The 16271-nt window shown below is 33.7% G+C and overlaps 1 protein-coding gene across 21 annotated transcripts in view; it reads left to right on the top strand.

Annotated features, from left to right (window-relative positions):
- Positions 1 to 16271, top strand: part of BAZ2B (bromodomain adjacent to zinc finger domain 2B) — a 323345-nt gene that overhangs the window by 113275 nt on the left and 193799 nt on the right. For 2 of the 21 annotated variants that reach the window (XM_040229171.1, XM_040229167.1), the window contains exon 1: positions 12967 to 13274. The exons of 18 other annotated variants lie outside the window; for them this stretch is intronic. The gene's annotated coding sequence lies outside the window, so the exon portion shown is untranslated. Of the gene's footprint in view, positions 1 to 12966; positions 13275 to 16271 lie in introns of those variants that run through there. One more of the 21 variants, XM_040229154.1, reaches the window with a different exon arrangement.

The following is a 16271-nucleotide window of genomic DNA, read 5'->3' as shown; positions in this document are numbered from 1 at the left end:
CGGACCCATAGTCATTTTGTTGGCAAAATGATGTTTCTGCTTCTTAATATGCTGCCTAGGTTTATCATAGCTTTCTTTCCCAGGAGCAAGCGTCTTTTAAGTTCATGGCTGCAGTCACTGTCTCAGTGATTTTGGAGCCCAAGAAAGGAAAATCTGTCACTTTTTCCCCTTCTATTTGCCGTGAAGTGATGGGACCAGATGTCATGATCTTAGTTTTTTGAATGCTGAGCTTCAAGCCAGCTTTTTCACTCTTTTCTTTCCCTTCATCTATCTAGAGGCTTTGTAGTTGCTCTTTACTTTCTGCCATTAAAGTGGTATCATCTGCATATCTGAGGCACTCTATCAGATCTAATCTCTTGAATCTATTCATCACCTCAACTGTATAATCATAAAGGATTTCATTCAAGTCATACGTGAATGGCCTAGTGCCTTTCCCAGCTTGTTTAAGCCTGAAGTTTGCAATCAGAAGTTCATGATCTGAGCCACAGTCAGCTCCAGGTCTTATTTTTACTGAATGTATGTGTGTTAGTCACTTAGTCGTGTCTGACTCTTTGTGACCCCATGGACTGCAGCCCTCCAGGCTCCTCTATCCATGGAATTCTCCAGTCAAGAATACTGGAGTAAGTAGCCGTTCCCTTCTCCAAGAGATCTTCCTGACCAAGGAATCGAACCCTGGTTTTCTGCATAGCAGATGAATTCTTTACTGTCTGAGCTGCCAAGGAAGCCAGTCAGTTCCAGGTCTTATTTTTACTGACTGTATAGAGTTTCTGTATCTTTGACTGCAAAGAACATAATCAATCAAATTTTGATATTGACCATCTGGTGATGTTCATGTGTAGAGTCGTCTCTTGGGTTGTTGAAAAAGGATGTTTGCTATGCCAGAGTGTTCTCTTGAGAAAACTATCTTAGCCTTTGCCCTGCTTCATTTTGTACTCCAAGGCCAAACTTGACTATTATTCTGGGCATCTTTTGACTTCTTCCTTTTGCATTCCCATCCCCTGTGATGAAAAGGACATCTTTTTTTGGTATTAGTTCTAGAAGGTCTTCATAGAACTGGTCAGCTTCAGCTTCTTTGGTATTAGTAGTTGAAGCATAGACTTGAATTACTGTGATGTTGAGTGGTTTGCCTTAGAAACGAACTGAGATCATTCTTTGGTTTTTGACATTGTTTCCAAGTATTGCATTTCAGACTTTTTTGTTGACTATGAGGGGTATTCCATTTCTTCTAAGGCATTCTTGCCCACAGTAGTACATATGATAGTCATCTGAATTAAATTCATCCATTCTTCCTTTTAGTTCACTGATTCCTAAAATGTCAATGTTCACTCTTGCCATCTGCTGCTTGGCCACGTCCAGTTTACATTGATTCATGGATCTAGTGTTCAGGTTCCTATTCAGTACTGTTCTTTACAGCATCCCATTAGTACAGAATAAAATTTAATCTCATTTATAGGGCATGTGAAATATTCCACAGTCTGTCTCCTGTCTAAATTTTGCATAAATTTCACATACTTAGTATTTGCCAACTTTGAAACCATTTATACTTTCTTAAAGCAGGTAGTGTGTGTATAGCCATTTAGGTTTTGTTCAGTGCTATCATTTCTTCCTGGCACAGCCTTCCCTCTGTGAGTAGTCATTCTTAAAAGTTTAGAACAGACATACTGTTCTCCAAGAATACTTCCAAGCTTTTCTTGGCTAAGTGAGGTACACTGATGTACAATTCTGTCAAAGCACTTAAAGCAATTAAGTAAAACTCCACTCTCTATATCCTGTACCTTTATCTATATCTTAAGTATTTCATAATTTAAATGGGTAACTCTACTAAGTAGTTGAAAACTTTCTGATAAACAGATCTATTGGTTTCCTTCTTTTCCAGTTCAAAGTCTGTTTGGAATAATTATAGATATAAATGTAAAACTTTTAGAAGAAAACATGAGGAAAAATCTGTAAGTTCTACCTTGGTGAAGAATTCTTACACATGACGCAAAAAGGACAACCCTTAAAAATTAGTTAATTAGACTTTACAAAAATTAAAACTGTTTAGTTTGCAAAACACCAGTTATGACAATGAAAAAATAAGACATATACTAAGAGAAAATACTAAAAAATCATAAATCTGACAAAGGACTCCCATCTAGGTTATATAAAAACTCTCAAAACTCAACAATAAAAATGCCAACAGTCTAATTAGAAAACTGGGCCAAAGACCTGAAGGAACATTTCACCAAAGAGGGTAACTAGATGTCAAATGAGAATATGAAAAGATATTCAACATCGTTACCCATCAGAGAAATGCAAAAATGAACTATCATTAGTCACTTATCAGCTCAGCTAACATAAAAATTAGTGACAGTGTCAACCACTGGCAAGAATATGGAGAAACTGAGCTTCTTATTCATTGTCAGGGGAAGTGTAAAATGGTACAACCACTCTGGAAAAATATTTGGCAGTTTCTTTGAAACAAAAATAAAAACCTAAATATATATTTAATACATGACCCAGCAACTGCACTCCAGAGCATTTATAACAGCAAAATGACTGTACGTGGTTGTTCATAGAAGCTTTATTTATAATAGCCCAAGTTGGAAACTATCAAAATGTCCTATACAGGTTGGTGTGTCCATACCATGGATACTACTCAGCAATTAAAAAAAAAAAAATCAACTGTTGATACACAAATCCTAAAGGACATTAAGCTCAGTGAAAAAAAGTCAATCTCAAAAGGCCAGTCAATAACTCCATTTATGTAAGACGAAGTTCTAGAGATTGAGAACAAATTTGTGGTATTTGTGGTAACACGGGGTTAGGCATGGTGGGTGTGACTGTGAGGGAGTAGCATGAGGAAGATCTTTGTGGTGATGGTGTAGGTTTATATCTTGATTGCAGTGCTGGTTTCATGAATTTACACCTGGGATAAGATGAGTTAGAACCATACATACACTGTAGTTAGTTTCTTGGTTTCAATATTGACAATTTAATTATATAAGTTGTAACTATTAGTGGGATCTAGGTGATGAGTATATGGGATCTCACTGTGCTATTTTGGCAACTTTCTGTAAATATATAGTTATTTCAAATTAATAGTTAACAAATTATCTTTTTTTCTTCTACTCTTCCACCCATCTCTGAGAAAGAAATTGTTTGCCTTGCACCCCCATGCTCACTGCAGCATTACTTACAACAGCCAAGACATAGAAGCAGCCTCATGTCCCCTGATGAATGAATGAATAAGGAAATTGTGTTATATTTTTATAAAATAGAATATTTTCAGCCATAAAAGAAGGAAATCTTGTCCTTTGCAGCATTGTGGATGGTTTAAGGGTATTATGCTAAATGAAATAGGACAGAGAAAGACAAATACTCTATGATCTCACTTACATATGGGATCTAAAAAAACAAAAACAGAAGTCCAGACTCATAGATACAATACAAAGAACAGATTAGTGGTTGCCAGAGGTGGGAGGTGGGTAAAATTGTTGAGGGTTGTAAAAAAAGTACAGACTTCCAGTTATAAAGTAAGTCAATCCTGGTAAAAAATAAACACAGAGAAAAATGTTTGCTTCCTTACTATGCCTAAGACTTTATTCATGCTTTTTTATTTTTATCCTCTTGTTTCACTGACCGTTCATAAGACATATCCATCTTCTCCTTTCTTGATTGATTGATTTCAGATTGTCCTATCTCAAATAAAATGATAAATAGAACTAAACAAACCAAGAAAACCTTTATGTCATTCAAGTGGCTGTATATTAAAGATACATATCCATGTTAACATGTGTAGCTCTAGTTTATTTATTTTAACTGCTATTTTGTTGTTCAGTTGTTCAGTCACGTCTGACTCTTTGTGACCCCATGGGCTGCAGCGTGCCAGGCTTCCCTGTCCTTCACTGTCTCCCAGAGTTTGCTCAAACTCATGTCCCTTGAGTTGATGATGCCGTCCAGCCATCTCATCCTCTCACCCCCTTCTCCTCCTGCGCTCAGTCTTTCCCAGCATCAGGGTCTTTTCCAATGAGTTGGCTCTTCACTATACATTTCATTATAAAAACACACCATGATCTTCTGTATTCTAGAGTTTCACTACACAAATGATAGTGTAGTTTATACTTTTGTATATGACTTGCTATGCCTATGAATGAGAATTTTTCTGGGTTACATATCTGGAAGTGGAATTGCCGTGGCATGGACTACCTCCAGCTTTGATTTGATGAAGTATTGCTTAATATTTTTCTACAGTGGTTGTATGAGTTAACACTGTAAGTGCATAATAAGTGGATAAGAGATTTCCTTGTCTACATTTTTCCCAGCCTTTGGATTTTCCTTATGTTTTGCCTTCCCACTCCATCTATGTACATTTCATCTATGTAGAATCTACTTTGAAGTCCAATGGATTTACATCTCTTTTTTTGTTTCTTGCTGTTTGATCAGTCAAGGAGTAAGAAAAGAACTGATTGATCTTATCTTTCATATTCATGTTCCATTTTCCAAATCTCCATATTTCTGACTCTACTGCCACAATATTAGTTCAGACCCTTATTCTTGCCTAAACTATTTCAACAGACTGAATATTCTAATATCCATCTTGGAAATCTCTTTCTGTTGCAACTCATCCTACTTCAAACTGCTAGGTCAGTATTTCTAATGCAAGTAGTTTGCTACTTTGGCAGTGTTGAATAAATTTAACACTTAAAGTGACATTCATAATTGTTTCTAAAGGTCCTAGAGTAACTTTTCAGCCACATCTTCTACTATTTTCTATATATGCCTTATATACTAGCCAGACTAGATTATTCACTTATTATTGATTAATTCATCAAACCATAGATATTAAAAGCTTTTGTAATGCTATGTTGTTGTTGTTTAGTTGCTAAGTCATGCTAGACTCTTTTTCAACCCCAGGGACTATAGCCCATCAGGGTCCTCTGTCCATGGGATTTCCCAAGCAAGAATACTGGAGTGGGTTGCCATGTCTTTCTCCTTGGTATCTCCCTACATCGGGAATTGAACGCGTGTCTTCTGCATTGGCAGGCAGATTCTTTACCACTGAGCTGCCAGGGAAGCCCTTCCCTACACTTAGGATGCTTTTTTCCCATCATTCCTCCACCTAGCCATCTTTTCCTTTCAAAAATCCTACGTGCTTTTCAAGGCCTACTTAAGATGTTAGATTTTTATGAAGTTTTTCTAGTATCCTCAGTTAATTTTACTCCTATATTGCTTTTATGGCACATACTGTATTTCATGTATTTGTCTTAGGTTTCCATTGTGAATAAGTACTTTGTCCATTCATCTGTATTATCCTTATAGCACTTAACATAACGTCCTGTATAATGCAGGCAAACAATTAACTGAAATAATTTAATTGAAAATAACATATTAGTTAAATCCAAGTTCACCATTTAGACCTAATCGGGAAAAGACCAGTTTTCATCATTAAAAAATGCTGTATTATGTAATTTTATCTAGTATTCTTACTTTAAAACAGTATAGAATAAACAGTGTTTCTACATAGTGATCTTTACAGCTTGCCTTGATGAATAGTAAAATTTATTTGTAATTAACATAATAGTTGTTCAGCTCACTTTTAGACCCTTAAGTAATTCTCTTAAATCAGTTTTTCAAACTGTACTCTGAGTAATGTGTAAGTTGGTTCTGTTGAGAGGTCCTGCCTACTGCTGGGTGCTTCCTCTGCCCCAAGGAAAGTGAAATTTGCTCAGTCATGTCTGACTCTTTGAGACCCCATGGACTCTACAGTCCATGGAATTCTCCAGGCCAGAATACTGGAGTGGGTAGCCTTTCCCTTCTCCAGGGGATCTTCCCAACCCAGGGATTGAACCCAGGTCTTCCATATTGTGGGTGGATTCTTTTCAGCTGAGCCACAAGGGAAGCCCAAGAATACTGGAGTGGGTAGCCTATCCCTTATCCAGCGGATCTTCCCAACCCAAGGATTGAACCGGGGTCTCCTGCATTGCAGGCTGATTCTTTACCAACTGAGCCATCAGGGAATCCCAAGAAGCAGCTCTTTTATTTATTTATTTTTTTACTATACAGGGCTTCTTCAAGATCTTATTTAAGAAAGGAATTTTTTCCATAAATATTTTAAAATAATTGCTAAGACTGTATAATACTTCAGTTTTTATCCATTTATTTAATGTTTTCCAAGATCTTGTAAAATATATGATTCCTGCCCACTTATTATTTTGTATTGCTACAAATTAAAAATCTGTAGTCCAAGTCAATATGAAACTTCAAATAATTAAGCAAATATTAGGAAAATGGGCTTTGTACATGACAAATAGTATATTTTCTAAATATTTTGAATTTTAATATGGATTTTTTATTATTAGAATATCAGAAGTTATTAGAATTGATGTACAAATTGCTAGGTAGGCTAAAGAATTTTCTAGATCATGGCTTCTTAAATTTTAATGTGCATAAGATTCTGATTCAGTAGGTCTGGACTAGTGCTTGAGATTATTTCTAACAAGTGGTTTCTGTGTTGCTGGTCTATGGACCACAGTTGGAGTAGCAATGAGCTTGATAACTTTCCAAAGCCTATCATCACATTTTATTAGGATTACATCATTTGCCTTAGTGAAAGTAGATTTTCAGTATTGCCATAGACATTTATTTAACTGTTTCTCTACATCCTGATTTATACTTCGCCATTATTAATAGAAATTTGTGGGGGTTTTTTTTAGGGAAATACTTTGTGTGTGGATTAATGATTGCTCTGTGATTATGTAGTTCTTTGTTTAAAATTATCCTTCAGTATTTTTAAAATGGTTAGCCTTGAGAATTATTAGACTATCAATGGCAACTTTCAGCAGTTTAATAGGGAATATGTGTTTGGTTTACTTTTTTAGTAGAACTGTTATACTTACTAACTTTTGTTATTTTGCAGGATATTGTTATTATAAAAATTAAAATGGAAATAATTTTGTTTGGCTAAAGTATGTTTTAGCTGGTATAACTCCTGCTTTAAATTAAAAACCATTATTGTCATGAATTAGTAGCAGTTATATACCACAGCAGGTTAGGCTGCTAATTTTATCTGTAGTAAATATGAATTGAAAACCTAATTTCTATAAATGAACAAACAATAGGAGAGATAGTCATTTAGTTGACTAGCTTGTGCTCCAAAAGCTATGAATGGGACATTAATGCTTTTCTTAAGACATATACTATCAAAATATTTCCATAGTTTTTGGGCTTTTATAGAAAATGTTAGTAACTAAATCATAAATTTAAATTCTAAATTTTAAAGAAAATTCCAGAATTACATATTTTTGATGAATGGAGATTGGTAATTAACTTTGTAGACTAGAACAGCAGAACGCTTTTGCGGGGGAAGGTTACAATTTTTGTCTAAATACATGGTTATTATATTAATCTTCTATTATTTCACTTAAGAATTGTCAGTAGTAGGAACTACTGGAAAAGCTACATTATTACCAAAGTGACTTTAAAATATATTATTATTTTCTTATTTCTTATTAAGTAAGCACTAATATTGCTATAAAAGTTTTTATATGGAATGTATGCAAATGATAAAAGTTTTCTTCAGACCTGCTTCAATAATTTTGTACAGAAATAAACCTCCTTTGTTTTTTCTGGTAGCATCCATTGATTTTCGCTTCTCCCCAAAGATACGTTAACAGTGCTGATGGAAGCAGAACAATTGGAATTTACATTAAAATTAAATGTGATGAATAAAAAGCAATATGGTATAATATTATAGTCTTCATTTTGCTTTACCAAAGTTCCAAAATCTAAAGGACAGAAATACTGACAAGGTCAAGAAAAATGAAAGCAAGAACAAATGATGCAAAAAGAAAATGACACTGAGGTCTTGGTTTAATACATATGTATTCCAGGTTGATGGTTGATTTCATTAGCAAATCTCATTGTTATGCAATGTCTGTTCTTCTGCAGCAAAATGAATATTATAGTTTTACAGGCTCTGTGTGTACCTATTATGTTACAATAAATGAAAAAACTATATATATACCTATTTTTTTTTACCCTTTCCAGTTTACTCTTCTCAGTTTGTCCTTTAGGAAAAGAAAGAAAATTGAATTATATTCTTCCTTTGTTGTCAAATTTATTCAGAGCGTTTCAGTTTATAATATAGATATATTTCCTACTTTTGTTCCCTGAAATAAACAATTGTGAGGCAGTTAATAATGTAACCATTTAAATTATCCTATAACTTTTTAAATGAATATATCTTGATTGACTTAAGCTGATAATTAATTATGATGTTAACCATATGCTTTCTAACATATTTTTAATGTTAGGATGGGTTTTCTTATCACACACAAAAAAAAAATACTAAGCAAGCTGTACATATTTTGCCAAATGTACATACTGCTACCTTTTCCAATATCAAAAAGTATATGTTTAGATTTCTATATAGTTAGATTTAAATTTTCATAAAATAGGAAATTCAGAAATAACAGATTTCAGTGACTCCACATAGGAAGTGTTTATTTAATCAGGGAAGAGACTGCATGACTCTTATGCAGTTATGTATATGAGTTCAAATATGGATCAAAGTGTACTGGACACAACTGTCATTTAATTTTAGTCATTTTGAGGTTTGACAATGATCTACAAAATCTATTTGGTTTTTAGCAGTGTTCTCAAAAGTTGTCACAACTAAGAATCCATTGTGAAGCTTGAAAATAGAAGAGCAAAAGTTTGGATGTAATATGAGTTGATTGTATATCATTTAGAAATTGCTGATATAGTAAAAATTGACTGTCTGGCTCACTTGATGCAATTCTAATAAATCTTTATGTTGGACAAGCATGAGCTGTTACACATAGGTACAGGAGTTTTCAATGTATCAACCTAAGTTAGTTTTTACTTAGAATATTTGCATTTTATTGTTCACAATGGGTAATATAAAACAAGAAATTTTAAAATTTAGTAAGAGCGATCCCTAAAATAATTGGAGAGTAATATATAGCTAAATCTTGTGGAGAAAGGTTTTCTGGGCTCAGATAGTTAAGCTCTGTGAGAGGGTGTCCTGAAAGTAATGCGATATAAGCTGATAGTGTGGTAAGGAAGCAATGGGAAACAGCATAAACAAACTGGTAGGTAAGAGCACATACCCTTGGCATCTTTTTGAAGACAGAGAAGAGACCAACCCAAAAGTAATGGAACATATTTGCTCCTAATTATTTACCCCAGCGCTTTTTGTATCCTTGTTAAATTTTAATAGTATTCAGTCCAGATATACTGTATATTGAGGTGCTACCATTGCAGAACTTGTTTAATTTTGTATAATAAAATGGGAAATATGAAATTGCTTTTATATTAATTTTAGTCTTCCCCAACCAATAATAGAAAAAATAAATGCTGTAAATTTATACAAAGATTCTGCTCTATAATAAATTGAAATTGATGCAGACTAACTGAGAAAATAGGAATCTAGAAGCTCTAAGTCAGATTTCTGTACCACAGTTACAAATACCAAACTGAGGTGGAACAAAAATCGTCAGAGACTGGGGCCGAGGCTGTTGAATTGAGCAGGATCATAGAAGGTCACTAAAGAGGAAGCAAGGAACTGCTTTAAATTAAAAAGAGATCCCTAAGTGTCTAGACCTTTCTACTAGGGTCTTCTCTTTGATGGAGAACCACCATCATCAAGCATGTCCATTTTATGTACTCATCCAGCAGATAAATCTGAATTTAGAAAATAAAATATGAATTTGAAATATGAAAACAGACTGTGAATTTAACAAAAGATCTTGGGGATTGTTGTTTTTTTTGTTTCAAGATTCTACCTAGATAAATAGCAGAAACCTTCCTAGTAAGATGGCACATTTTCTGGGTGACTTTCCATCGAGTTATGATTTCAGCTTGCCCTGAAGAAAGGTTGAAAGGAGTGTCATGAAATTTGTTCAATTTCTGTAAAGATGCTCTTGAGAAAATTATTGTTTTGTCCAGTGTTGCATCACTGAAAAGTATGAAGACGTTTCTCTTGATTCTAAGTACTAGGAAAAGCCTTGGTGCTTATTTGTAAAGTAAAGTTTTTACACAGTGAGAGTTTTATAATTTGATCTTGTTTCCTGCTTTACTTTGATTGCTAGGAAGCACAGAGCTGAGCTACCCACATATGAAGGTTGTGCAAGACCTTATGACAGGCATTTGTGTGTTCCAGCTTTACTTTGTGTTTCATCCTTCTTGCTTCCCTTTATTCATATTAATTTGTTTTTTGAAAGCGTTCTGTTTTATTCATCATATATCTGTAAGTCATCCTCTTTTAGAATAGATAGGATATAAATAATTATGGAAAGCTTCTTTATTGCCAGTAGAATGTAAGCAAGTAAAAGTAGGAGCTCTTATCCCCTTCCCTGTCTTTCATTTTCATTTTGCATGGATTTTTTAAGTCATGGAAGACTAATCTCCTCTGTGGTTTCTTAGACCTTCCAGGGGCAAGGGAATCCTTTTTGAAGATGTTTCTCTGTGCACAACTACCAGGTGTAGCTCTGTGTCACGTGTGCTCTACAAAGAGTGCCTGACTGAAAGAACAAGTAGGGTTGAAATATATCTAGAGGAGGAAAAGGTTTCCTTTTCTCACAGTAGCTCGGAGGGGGTCTTTTTCTAACACAAAGGGTATCATGTTTGCCCTGGTTTTTGTCCTTGTCCTTTCAACTGAATTATAAACTGTTAACACCAAAATTTCCTGACATTTGATAAAAGCTGATTTGAATGGAACAAAATTTCAAATTTATTTTCTTTACTTCAGTATTTTAATTTCCTTTTATTTTTATCATTTTTTAAATTTTTTTACTTTACAATATTGGTTTTGCCATACATCAACATGAATCCGCCACGGGTGTACACATTTTCCCCATCCTGAACACCCCTCCCACCACCCTCCCTGTACCATCCCTCTGGGTCATCCCCATGCACCAGCCCCAAGCATCCTGTATCCTGCATTGAACCTGGACTGGCGCCAGTCCTTATCTTTTAAATTTGACCCATTCAATTCAGTTCAGTCGCTCAGTCGTGTCTGACTCTTTGCAACCCCGTGAACCACGGCACACCAGGCCTCCCTGTCCATCACCAACTCCCGGAGTTCACCCAAACCCATGTCCATTGAGTCGGTGATGCCATCCAACCATCTCATCTTCTGTTGTCCCCTTCTCTTCCTGCCCTCAATCTTTCCCAGAATCAGGGTCTTTTCAAATGAGTCAGGTTTTCGTATCAGGTGGCCAAAGTATTGGAGTTTCAGCTTCAACATCAGTCCCTCCAATGAACACCCAGGACGGATCTCCTTTAGGATGGACGGGTTGGATCTTCTTGCAGTCCAAGGGACTCTCAAGAGTCTTTTCCAACACCACAGTTCAAAAGCATCAATTCTTCAGCGCTCAGTTTTCTTTATAGTCCAACTCTCACATCCATACATGACCACTGGAAAAACCATTATGGGAAACTAAAATAGTCATGGGTCTTTAAAATAGTTGAAATAATAAGTTTCTAATTTGAAATTTTTTTGTTTCCATATATGAATTACATAGTCAAAGCTCCTATTTAGTAAAAATTATTAATATATCTCAAATTATCTATGAAGGATTAGGGCTATGTTTTGCATTCCAGGTTATTATTTAATTGGACCAGGAAATTCAGCTGAAACTTTTAACTTCTTAGTTGTAATTTTCTGAAAATTTGGTGTTTGTTTCATGCTTCATCATAGTAAAGATGGTGGTTAGAAACTTGTTGTTTAGTATTAGTTTAGCACTGTTTAGCATTAATTTTGTTCAGTATTAAATGTGTACTCCTTTCAAATGATATACATTAAATGTTTGTAATGTGACCTGTTCTCATATTTTGTATTATTAGTTTTATCTTCTTGGGTGTGTTTATTGTTGTCATTGATTTTGTTATCACTTTGTTTTGTTTTCTATTTGTCAATACGTTAAAGTTTTATTTTGCAAATATAATAAATATACCCCTGATTTAAGTTATATAATTTAATACCTTGATTATATTACTGTGAAACAGTTGTTAAGGGCTCTTTGCATTAAAATTAAACAATACTGTGTTAATAGTTAGGACACAGATGGAGGGCCTTAGAACAAAGTATTTTAAACATAAATGTTGTAGATTAAAAAAAAAACAAACCTCTCCATATTCTTAAATTAGTGAATTGGCTTATCATTTTGATGCATTGTGTGTTTGTTTTATACCCTTAGTTAATTTAAGTCAGTCTTCATTTAACTACACTAGAAATTTCAGAGAGTGAAAAAGTAATTTGGGGGAAAAAACTAAGGACAGAGAAACAAATTTCAAGCTCACCACATATATTTTTAAATACTTACAGGTAAATATTTCAGATTTTGTTTTCTTTTTAAAATATGAATTTTAAGTGATGCAGGAAATAGCTTCAAGTTATGTAAAGTTTTGATTCATATCTTGAGATTTTTTCCTTGGACTGCTACATGAATTATAGTTTTACTTTGCAAGAGCTTGTCTTTAATTATAGCTCAGAAACTTTATCTTTTTTGTTGAAAGAGTTGAAATTTAAAAACTTATTTAGCAGGTTTTTAAACACTTAATCCTAGTTTTTGTTTTTTTTTTTTTTTTTAAAGAGAAAACCTTATTAGCTAGCATTGCCTTGTTTTTAAATTTACCTGCCAAGCAGTAATTTTTAAAACCTGCTTAAACAGGTTTGTTTCTCAAGCATTCCTTATAACTCTGTGCCTTCGCGTGTCAAGAATAAAGCCTCCTTTAAAAAAGGAAGAAAGATAGAACTCTTTATGTCTTGACACTAATTAAAATTAAGGAAAGAAAAATTATTTGAGACAGCAACCTCACCTGGCTTAGTTTTGTCACGTGAGCTTTCACATTTACTGGTGATCTAAGTGCTCCACCTGCCTTTCAGTTTGTTTACCAGGAAATCAAGATGTGTAAACTGCAGGAAGTACTATTTGACCCTCTCCGACAGTATCTCATTACAATAATTGCTAATCTCTGAATAAGACAGCCATGTTTTGTGAGTAACTGAGAGAGAGAGGTTGTGTTAGGTAGATTTTAGGTGTTTCAACAAATAAAGCATTGTAAATGCTTGCTTGGATTATGTTTTCATGATAGCCTTTGATAAAAGACATATGGTGACCTTTGGGGTCAGCAAAGCTAGGACACAATAGTAGGTATTCTTTCATGCCTTTTAACTGAAAAATATCACGGCTTGTTGTTTTGGAGTGCTGTCACTGCTCTGAATCGAAAGGATAATGGCTACTTCCTGATTAAATCCACTCTCCACAGTAAGCTGTTAATGTTATACTGTATGTCTTTTTCTCCTGTAAATGCAATAGTGTTTGGTGCTTTCTTTACTTTTTATCATTATCTTTCAGTAGATATATCTGTTGTAAATATATCCTGAAGTTGAAGTTTATAATTAGAGTAAAAAGTACTGTTTTAAGTTTGGATTTTTTTTTTTTTAATGAAAAAGTATTTTTGTTTGGTATTAAATCCAACCTTCTCATATACTTATTGTAGATTTTGGATAAATAATTTAGCTTTTAAAAAAGATATTGAAGTGATAAATTATATTAAGCTGTCACTTTCTTGGCACTCTAAGCAAAATTTAAAAAACAACTTATGTAGTAAATCAGATTCATTTTTTTAGGGAATATTTGGATAAACTAATTTATTTTTACTTAATATATTTCATAAATTATTTAAATATACTGTCAGAATTATTGATAATTGTTTTAATTATTAAGTTAAATTATTTTAAAATTTATTATGAGATTCTTGTGATGTAAAAACAATATTAAGTACTCAGAATATAAGAAGGGGAATAATGAGCTGCTTAGTTTTAATCCTAAAGCTGGCAGTCACTCCATCTGTGTTCTTGGGACAATTATTTAAACTGCTTACCTCAGTTTTCTTGTGTACTGTTCATATGTGTGCTAAGTAAAATGTGTTTTTTTTTCTTTATGGTAGTACAAACTGTAAAGAAAATGATTATCCATAAGATTTTATAAAACAGACAACTGACTGAGTATATAGCAGGAAAATAGTACACAAGGAAATATAGAAAAATTCTTTCTATTGTAAAATAGTGGAAAGTAAACTTTAAAATAAATACCATGTAATTATCTTTTTAATTTCAACAAAATTGTTATTTTTGTTAAATCCATAATATAACATTACCAGAGGATTCTACATATTGTTGGCTACATGGCTGAAATGAGAAATGGAAAGCCTGGAGGTGATTTAGTGAAGAGTCACAAATACACTTAATTATTTATCTTTTTCTCTCAAGTCTTATTTCTGGAAATGAGATTATTCAGAGTAGAGGGAAGAAAGTGTATATTTTATGGGCCTATAAGTACATATTTCATCTAAATAGTAAGATGTTTTATTTTTAAACTTTATTATTAACTATCCTGATTATATAAAAAATACTATGAAATTGTTAAACATTGAAGGCAACTGTTGAAAATGGTCATAGAACCTAATGAATAGAACTAGTTTTAAAAATTCTGAAATAATGTAATTAACTTTTTTTGAGAGAATTAAGGTACCTTCTTTTGCAAAATGCATATCATAGATATTTTAAGTAACCTGGTGATTTATGTTATGGTGCATTCTAAGGAAATTCTAAAGATTATATTTAATGACTATTCTAGCTTAGTCAAGTTATTGAAGTAGGACTTATAGGAGTGCATCTGTTTAATTTGTAATAATAACTAATAGATGTCACTTATTGAACGCCTAATATGTGCAAACTACTGGACTAATTTATGGTAGGAAAGGCAAACTTTTACCTTTACCCTCTTAGAGTTCTATTTTGCTGGGCCTGAGAATTAAATTGGTATAAGATAGATCAACAGGAGAAAAAAGCATACATATATATAATACAAATTTTATGTGAAATGAGAGTTGGCAAAAGGAATGAAGAGCAAGGAAATGGTGAAATATTCTGGTTTCATGTTAAGCTGAACAAAGAGAGGCAGTTGTGGGAAAGTAACTAAACTATGTGGGCAGACTAAAGGAAGATAAGAATTATTTTAACAAGGTCTGTTTGTTGAGAATTCTCTCAGTCTCAACTTTTCATCCTTGATGGTGAGAGTGTTACTTTCCTTCTGGTATAGGAAGGACATCTTTCATATAGTACTTTCATTTCCTGCCTTTAAGAAAAAGCAGGAAGGTCAGAGTGTTTTTCTGTATTTCCTAGTTTTTCAAGTGCCTTAACTTAAAACAGTCAAAATGCCAGAGCAGTGTATTCTGGAGAAGCGTATTCTGAATTCTATTATCAAATTATTTTACAGTCAAGAAAATTGCATGAGGTATAGGTGCCGTCATTATCCCCATTTTTACTGATAAAGAAAGACTTTTAGAGAATTTAAATGATTTCATCAATGTCTTTTAGCTAATAAGTGCCAGAGCAAGACCAGAAAATCTTAACAGAATCCATAAAGAGCTCAGTCTTCAGTGTCATGCCTTTAAGCATTGGGTTTATATTTTGCACATAATAAAGGTGCTAAAGACTTTGATTTAGACAAGTTTTTTTCATCAGTTTATCAAATGTTAGAATCCTTACTGTCAAGCACTATAAGGAAATTCTCTGATAGTAATGGAAAGCAAAATAAATCCCTTGTTTCAAGAAACTTACAGTTTAGTTGAGTTGAAGGGGCAAAAATATAACAGGCTATTATAATACAATGTGATAACTGATATAATAGGGATAAACTCAAGATACTAAAGGTGACATAAAGAAATATCTAATGTTTCCTTTTATTTATATATTTAATATGTATTTTGGGGTGCTTTTCTAGGGATATAAACATAAATAAAACTTGCAAAGGTCTGTGCTCTTGGGGAACATGTATTGGAGGTGGAATCAACAGTAAGCATAATAAGTATATAGCATGTTTGAAGGTGACAAGTGTTATGGAGGAAAGAAAAAGTAGGTAAGAAAAAGGGTAAGAATGCTGTGGTGGTGATGGGTAGGGTGATGTTTGAGCAAAGATCAAGGAAGTTAATTATGCAGATACCTTAAGAGCCTTCCAAGTAGAGGGCTCAAGGCAAAAGCATGCCTGGTGTGTTCAGAGTAATGAACAAAGGCCAGTGTGACTGACGTAGAGTGAGCTAGAAACCAGAGTAGGCAGATATGACAGAGATAATTGGGGCTTTACAGAGCACCATAGGGACTTTAAAGAGCCATTGCAGGGCTTTCAGTAAATCTGGCTTATATTTTTAAAGGATCACTCCAGTTGCTGTGTTGAGAATGGACTATAGGGAGGCACTGA

This window comes from Oryx dammah, unplaced genomic scaffold (genome assembly GCF_014754425.2).
Source record: "Oryx dammah isolate SB20612 unplaced genomic scaffold, SCBI_Odam_1.1 HiC_scaffold_27, whole genome shotgun sequence".
In the NCBI taxonomy this organism is placed as follows: domain Eukaryota; kingdom Metazoa; phylum Chordata; class Mammalia; order Artiodactyla; family Bovidae; genus Oryx; species Oryx dammah.
Note: the sequence above shows the minus strand (reverse complement) of the source record. Positions and strands in the feature narration are given on the sequence as shown.